Source organism: Orcinus orca, chromosome 6 (assembly GCF_937001465.1).
Source record: "Orcinus orca chromosome 6, mOrcOrc1.1, whole genome shotgun sequence".
NCBI classification, from domain to species: domain Eukaryota; kingdom Metazoa; phylum Chordata; class Mammalia; order Artiodactyla; family Delphinidae; genus Orcinus; species Orcinus orca.
The window spans coordinates 51,031,820-51,040,116 of NC_064564.1; positions in this window are offsets into that span (position 1 = coordinate 51,031,820).

The following is an 8,297-nucleotide window of genomic DNA, read 5'->3' on the forward strand; positions in this document are numbered from 1 at the left end:
ATGGGAGAGAGAACATTTCAGAAAAGAACCATCTGAACAAAAGAAGAGTCATGAAAACACGTGGCCTGTTCAGGGGATGTCATGAAGGACAGTGTAACAGGTATTGGGTAAGAGTGAGAAGGAAATGAAGCTGGAATTTAAGTTGGGATAGATGCTGAGGGCCTGGGGAGTCAGGTGTTTAAGGAGAGGAGTGGCCTGGTCAGATCTCTTTAAGACAGGAGACTCTGTCACAGCTGGAAGGGGTGGATTAGAGCAGGTTGGGGATGGAGGTCAAGAGGCTACTGAGGATCTGAGCACGAGGGGATGTTGGCCTGAACTAAGACTGAGAAGGGGTCAGTTTATAGACACATATGATGGGAATTCAGTTCTGCATAATCCTCTCAGCCTTAATATGCTCTTTTCTCTTCATATTCACAACTTCAACATCACAGGGATTAATTTTTGAAATGAATGAAATTATAATTCTTAATCAGACTGAGAAACAACAGTTGGTGTTATTAATAAAACACCCCTATAACCCTAGAACCTCTTTTCAGCTCACCATAAAGCGAATGAGGGGTCTCTAAAGCAGGGACTATGGGTGACAGATTGGGCACAAGAAGTCATCTGAAGAGATTAACATCCTCTATATACATGCAAGGTATAAATCTATTTCTATACAAGACAGAGTATTGTTCCCGTCTGATTACATTTCAACTGCTTTTTCTAGGAGCACCAAGAAGCCTTTCCCATTCAGTGGCAGGTATTGCCAAGCTTTCAACTAATGGGGTAGGGCATGTACCCTGCTCTCTGGCTCATCCAGCGAGGCTGTGACAGTTCTATTCAATGTCCCCTCTCTCACCTGCAGATGACTATCTCTTAACCCTGGAGAAATTCAGACTTTGGTGGCAGGTTGTATTCGTTTGCTAAAGCCGCTGTACAAAGTACCACAAATCAGGTGGCTTAGAACAACAGAAATTTACTTTCTCAGTCTGGAGGCTAGAGGTTGGAAATCAAGGTGTTGGCAGGGTCTGTTCCTTCTGAGGGCTGTGAAAGAGAATCTGCCCTGTGCCTCTCTCCTAACTTCTCGTGGTTTGTAGGAATCTTTGGCATTCCTGGGCTTCTGCTGCATCACCCTGATCTCAGTCTTCACCTCTACATGCTGAGAGATCTGTGTGCATGTCTGTATCCAAATTTTCACTTTTTATAAGGACAATTAATCTTATTGGATTAGGGGCCCCACCCTATTCCAGTAAATGACTTCATTCCAACTTAGCTAATTGTATCTGCAACAACCCTATTTCCAAATAAGTTCACATTCTCAGGTATTGGGGGTTCAGACTTCAGCTGGGGAGGGACATATTTTATAACATCATACAGGGGAAGATGAAATATCTCCTTGTCTTCTCCCCTAGGTACTTCTTTGTGTGGGGTGGAAGTTTATCAACTTTTCTGTCAGGTTTTGCCATGAAAGAGGGTCCCCTCTCCCACCTCAGCTTCCCCCAGCTGCAGTAGACAGGGGCACAGACAGCTTCAACTTTCCTTGAAATACTGCTATGAAGCCGAGATGAAAACCAGTCAACTAAAAATGCCATAAAGATCTTCACAGTCTGTTAAAATCATCCCTTCCATCATATTTGCTGTAAACTTTATAGTTTAAAAGACAAGAATATATTTGGGGAATGGGCCTCAGACCAATTGGCCTCTGTGTGGATCTCAGCATCTGTTGAGGAAGGGGGGCCACACTCGGGGAGGGAGATAATATTCAATATTAGCTTCTTCCCCTGGGCTGCAACTTGAGCTCTCCTAAAATCCAACATAGTTGAATCCCATGGATTAATTTTCTACTGTACACCCTACCCCTGAAATGATAAATGTGGTCTGCATGAGAGATTCATTTTCTTTCTATTTACTTAACTTTGTTCTTACTTCTTAGGGCCTAATAACATTGGACTTATTAAGCCAAGCGTGCTCAGCCTCTCTGGGCTTCATTATAATGCTTTCTATGATGATCAACAAAGAAGGTTCCATTTTTAAATTGCTTCACCCTAAACCCTTGGTTTCACCCCAGGGTCAGTTGTCTTGGGGAGGCATGTGTGAAGGGGCGGTTGTGGACAATTTCATTCTGCGTTGCTATCTGTGTAGGACTTTTTGGGCACAAGTAAGAGCTTAAGTATGGAAGGTGTTTTTTTTCTCTTTACAGACAATTACCATCTGTCTTCCCTTGCTAAAATATGGGAGTCTTTATTACAAAGCACTGCAATCTTTATGCCAAAGTAGAATTTCATAAAATTTGCACAAAATCCCAGATAGCTCAGTTACTCTCTTCTATGTCAGTAAAAACAAGAGCATGGTTGGTTGGCCAAAAAGACAGAACTTAGCATGAAGCCATGGCTATCTCAAATGTATTTCTAGAAAGAAAAAAATGGACTGAACACGTCATATTCTGACTCCATGTGCAATAAAGTTTCTGTCTTTCATCATACAGTTTCACAGACATTGCTGCCTGAACCCAGCCTCCCACCGGAAATCACTTTAGGTTTGGTGCCCCACACTGGACTTTTAGGCTGACTCTCATTTCCCATTCCCTAGTAGCTCAAGCAAATAAACACTACAGTGAAAAAGATGACAGGGACAGCATTCTATTTTTAGATGTCTTGTCAGAGAGCTGTTACCAGTTCCTAATGAACCTGTCTTCCCTCTTCTATCTTCCTTCCCTCTCTAATCATCACTTGGGAATAGAAAAACACAGTCAGCCCACAGGTGAGTGATTGAGAGACACTGAGACAGTACCAAAAAGACTTTTGAAGGTTCTGAGCAAGTGTGATGGACTATTAAGCTGTGATAACTTCCAAGGAGACATCATCTCACTCATCGGTAACACATTTTTCATCAACAAGTCTAAAAACTCTCCTGATTTTTTCTTCTTCCTTTTTTTTCCTTTTGATTTGCTGAAAGTGATAAATGGTAATAACTCAGAGAAAATAGTAGTGGAGGGAAGCAGTGGGAGAACAATTTGCAACTCTGATTTGTTGATCTTAATAAACTGTTGTCATTGATCAACTTGGAGAACATTGTCCCAGTGGAACCCATTGTCCAAATGCACCTGGCTGTGATACTAAGTGGTAAACTACCTGTTTGTGTATGAAACACATTTTGCCTCCAATAGAGGATGGCCTATCAGTGACCTTGCCCACCATTAACTGACCAAAATAGGAGAAAATATATTTTCGTAGATTTTTCCCCAGGTCTGATCATGCAGTAACAAGGTTTGCAGGTGCTCCAAAACAATGATCCTTAACTAGTTGTAATATTATTTCCCTCCTGGCCAAAATAACTAACCATCTAGTTTTAATACCCTCTGCATATATCACATCTTTCTCAATACAGCATTTTAATTCCAAAAAATAGGTTCGCCATAGAGCAGATTAGAGATCTGAGTACTAAAAACTTCAATAGTTTACTCTAAGTCAAGTGGTTAATAAGTAGCAGAGGCAAGGTTCAAAGATATGCAAAACTTTAATAGGCTCAGACAATGGTATTATTTAGTAATTCTTCATTTCTTAACAGGGAGATGGGGACTGTATTTAGTACACATTCCTATGAGGGACAATGAGCATCCTCAACTCCCTGCACATTTCTTTATTCACTATTCATTCTATACATGTGAATTGGACAGCTTGTCATATGCAAGACATTCAAGACACTGTGCCTGCCCTTGGGGAGCTCAGTCTCATTGGAGAAGACAGCTAGAAGGCAAGATAATAACCGTAGTCACAGAGCTATGAGAGAGTGGCTGAAGTGCAGAGAATGGAGATGAGTCCTTCTTGAAGCCATGACTAGGTTCCCTATCTGGTGAAGCAAACAGAAGCGGCTTGAGCCTATGAATTTTAGTTCTATCACTCAAAGATTTCCCATTTTATCTGGTTTCCACCTCTCTTTAAAATTATAATTGAATGTAAAGGACTTTTCGTGCTGTTTTTTAATAGGTTTAAAGCAAAAGGTCTGGATTAAAATAAATATAAGGATATCTATATAAGAATCCTTATATTTATGTCAGCACATAAATTATGTGACTTTGGACAAATTTCTTAATCTCTCTGAGGTTCAGCTTCATCAATTTAAAAATGGGCTAATGATATATCACTTATATGTGGAGTCTAAAATATGAGACAAATGAACTTCTTTAAGAAACAGAAACAGACTCACAGACGTAGAAAACAATCTTGTGTTACCAAAGGGGAAAGCAGAGAGAGGGATAAATTAGGAGTTTGGGATTAGCAGATACAAGCTACTATATATAAGATAGATAAACAACAAGGTCCTACTGAACAGCACAGGGAACTATATTCAATATCCTGTAATAAACCATAATGGAAAAGAATATGAAAAGGAATATGTATATAAATGTGTATAGCTGCATCACTTTGCTGTACACCAGAAATTAATACAACATTGTCAATCAACTATGCTTCAATTAAAAAAATAAAAATGGGCTAATGAAATGATTTATCTCTAAGATTTAAGGTATGAGATATTATATGTAAATCCCTAGCACAATTCCTCGTACATAGGAAGTGCCAGACAAATGTTAGCTATTGTTGCCATTGGCTACATCGGCTACTCACCTCTACTCAAACACAGATTAAGCCTTAGTAAAAAGAAAATACATAAGACTGAAAAGAGGAAAGCTAAAGTTTTCATTAGCACACATGTCTCCATTATGTTAAATACAAGCCGACTTTCATGTTGATGATAAGCAGGAATGAAGGAATTGATGGAAAAAAGAAGTTATTCTAAGATTAGAATTTCCTGGTACCATCAAAGGAATTCTTAACACGTAAGAACTTGAGAGTCATCTTTTCTTATCATTAGTAAAAAGAATTTGTTTTAAAATGTGTACCAGCAACCACAACTTAGAATGCTCTAATGAAATCAGCTCATTTCATAATAGTAGTTTAAGGATGATTTAATTACAGTGTTTATTTCAGTACAATCTTTAATGGAGAAAGAAATGGTTCCACTCAAAAGTCTTCCTCAATAAATTGCATTTAAACAGTCTTAATACTCACGCTCATACAAAGATTGCCTGTGATTTTACATAGACAGTTTTTTTAAAAAGCAGTACTTGAAAGTGCTCTTGTAATTTAACCCCCAAACTCTGATTTTCAAATGGAGAGCAGGGGATTTACCAAATATGTGATGAAGAATCATGTTTTCATGTTCTTTCGTTTTGGCAGGAACTCTTGTTTCAATTGAAAACATTCCCTTACCATCACGGAAACCCAGAAGGCAATCATGAGTTAAGACCTGAAAAATAAAACTGAGAGAAAAGACTGGAACAACATGTGGTCGTCATTTTCAAGGCCACAGAGAAGGGAAGTGGTTTTCCACTGCTAGCTAAGCAAAGGCAGGCACACGTATCACATTAATGTGGAGGGTAGACAGTAAAAATACAAAGAGATGGAAGTTCCCCTTTCATTCATGGTGAAGCAGGTGCTGACTTGCCCTGCAGTTAGGACTGCTTAGTTTAGGATCCTGATGTCATTTTATATTTGAGGTAAAGGTTTTCTGTTTACATTTGTGGTCTCTCACAACCACTTGAAAGATATGGCCATCTCACTCACTTGGGCTCCTCTTCCCTAAAGATGAACTTTCGTATGTCCCCAAGACCACAATTAGAAGTTTGATTGCAAATCACTACCCCTGAATTTTCAGCCTTACAAATTATTTTATCTGTCCATGTCTAGAAAGAAAGGAAGGAAGGAAGGAAGGAAGGAAGGAAGGAAGGAAGGAAGGTAGAAAGAAAGAAAGAAAGAAAGAAAGAAAGAAAGAAAGAAAGAAAGGAGAAAGAGAGGAAGGAGGAAGGAAGGAAGGAAGGAAGGAAGGAAGGAAGGAAGGAGAAAAAAGTGGTGTTTTTGTTTCAAAAATATATTTACAATGTCAGGTTATAAAAACAATATTAACTTAGAGAAATCACTATATCATTTTTCCAGCCTCCTTTATAGCTTGTGGTCACCTTTCTTGTTTAATCTCCCTTCAACCACCCCAGACTTAAATCCTGCTTCACTCATGCTCAAGCAAATAAGACACATACCTAAGGTATCATAAAATTTACAAGGGATGGCAACTCACCTTCCCCCCATCTCATGGCAGCCATTGCTAGCTGATTACAGTACCCTCACCATTCAGCCCAAATGAAGCCTCAGGATCCTTCTAACTCCAGAAGACTAAGACCAGTCGATTTGGCATGAAATTTTTTTGTCATCTCCAGTTTAGAGCACAGTCCCCCTGATCTTGCATCTCCGTCACCCAATAACATTGCCTCCACTAGTTAGTGATCCTTGGTACATTTAATCTTTCTGAGATTTGCTTTTCTTACCCATAAAATGACGATCATATAATTACCCCACATTGAGTCTGTAATAAGATTATGTATATGAAAATACTAAGCAAACATATACAATAGTTCGTTTTACTCTACTCCCTTTTTTTTTTTTTTTTCACTACGCGGGCCTCTCACTGTTGTGGCCTCTCCCGTTGTGGAGCACAGGCTCCGGACGCGCAGGCTCAGCGGCCATGGCTCATGGGCCTAGCCGCTCCGCGGCATGTGGGATCTTCCCGGACAGGGGCACGAACCCGTGTCTCCTGCATTGGCAGGCGGACTCTCAACCACTGCGCCACCAGGGAAGCCCTATTCTACTCCCTTTAATTGTTCCCATCATAATTGGCTTTCTCCTTCAAAACATACTGGTTTGCCTTACACACAGTAGTGCACCATTTAGCACAGGACCTGCACATAATTGGTTCTCCATAAACATTAGCCCGGCCCCACCCCACTGTCCCTTTATGACTCACTCCTAGTAATGTTACTCATTCATCAATTGTTGGTGTTCACAGTGTTTTCACACTATAATCTGTCCCAGTTAAATAAATTCAAAGCATAATGTCTCAAAGAAGAATTTCAAAACTGCATCTTGACTGGTTTCACTAGTCATTCACCAGAAGGGTTTTCCGCCTTTAAGTAATTATTTCTGCTCTTATATCCAGTCACTGAGCACAGTTCACCCTCACTTTAACCTGTGGACCTCTCCATGCCTTTCCAATGTGGACCATTCCATGTCTTTGACAAGAATGTTCTCTCCACCTGGACAGCGTTCTCCAACTCACCTCCTGCAAGACCAACTACTCTCTGAGGATGTCCCTGGCTCTTCACTACCTTCCCCATTCCCAGAGGGATGACTCAGTCCTTCTAGATAACTCTTCACACTATATTATATTTAATGGCTCTTATCACGTTACTAGAGGTCCTTGCCCACTTCTTGGTCAAGATGTGAGCATCTTGAAGGCAGGGGTCCTAGCTCCTTTTCTTTGTTGTGTCTGTATCCCTAGTATTTAACACAGAGCCCTACACACGGTTAATCTTCAATACAATTAAAAGGAAGAGTGGGGACTGTTAGCATCTTGAGTCTTCATTAGTTCACAGCACAGAAGGAATCATGGCAGCCAGTGGAGAGCAGGCCGGTATGATAGAGCTTAATAATCACAAGCAGCTAGGTTTTACTGAATACCGACAGTTGCTGGCCACTGTCCTAAGCCTGTGTGTGAGTAAGCAAAGACCTGAGGCCCAGGCAGTTAATTAGCTGCTTAAGTTTGTGGGGGGCACATCTGATCCAAACCAAGGCAGCCTGGCTTCAGCACTGGCACTCTCCATCATTCTGCTTTACTGCTGAGGGAGGAAAAGAGGAATACTGTGAGTAGAAATGACATGAGCACAGCTAAACAGGGAGATAGGAGAACAAAGACAAATTTCACACATTCCACAATTCTGATTTTGCTAGGAAAAAACTAAACAAAATCTCAATGTACATAATCACCTTAGAAGAACTTCAAAGTGCAAGTCTGTGATAAAGCACAATTAGCTAAAACGAAGTCTTGAAAACCATACCAGATACTGTATCTAAACAAGCATTTCACCCAGAGACAGTCATCTTGATTGGAACGAGCACAAGCAGCGTTAACTCGAGGAAGGAAAGCCACAATAGGCTATGCACAGAATAATTAAACTAAGGCAAAGACATTGTTTTGTTTTCACTTAACTGATTGTTGGTCTTTCATAGCAGATAGTTTATATTTATCATGATTCTAAAATAGAGCATGTGTATCACTGTCCAACAATGCTACAGAGTTTTGTATATTATTGAAAAATAGTAAACAAAAATCGGAAAAGACCACGAGAAAGTACAGGGACCCTGAAACGTCATGCAAAACAAAAGTTCCCACAGATATACAAATTCAGAGATGTTGAATCTATGCAA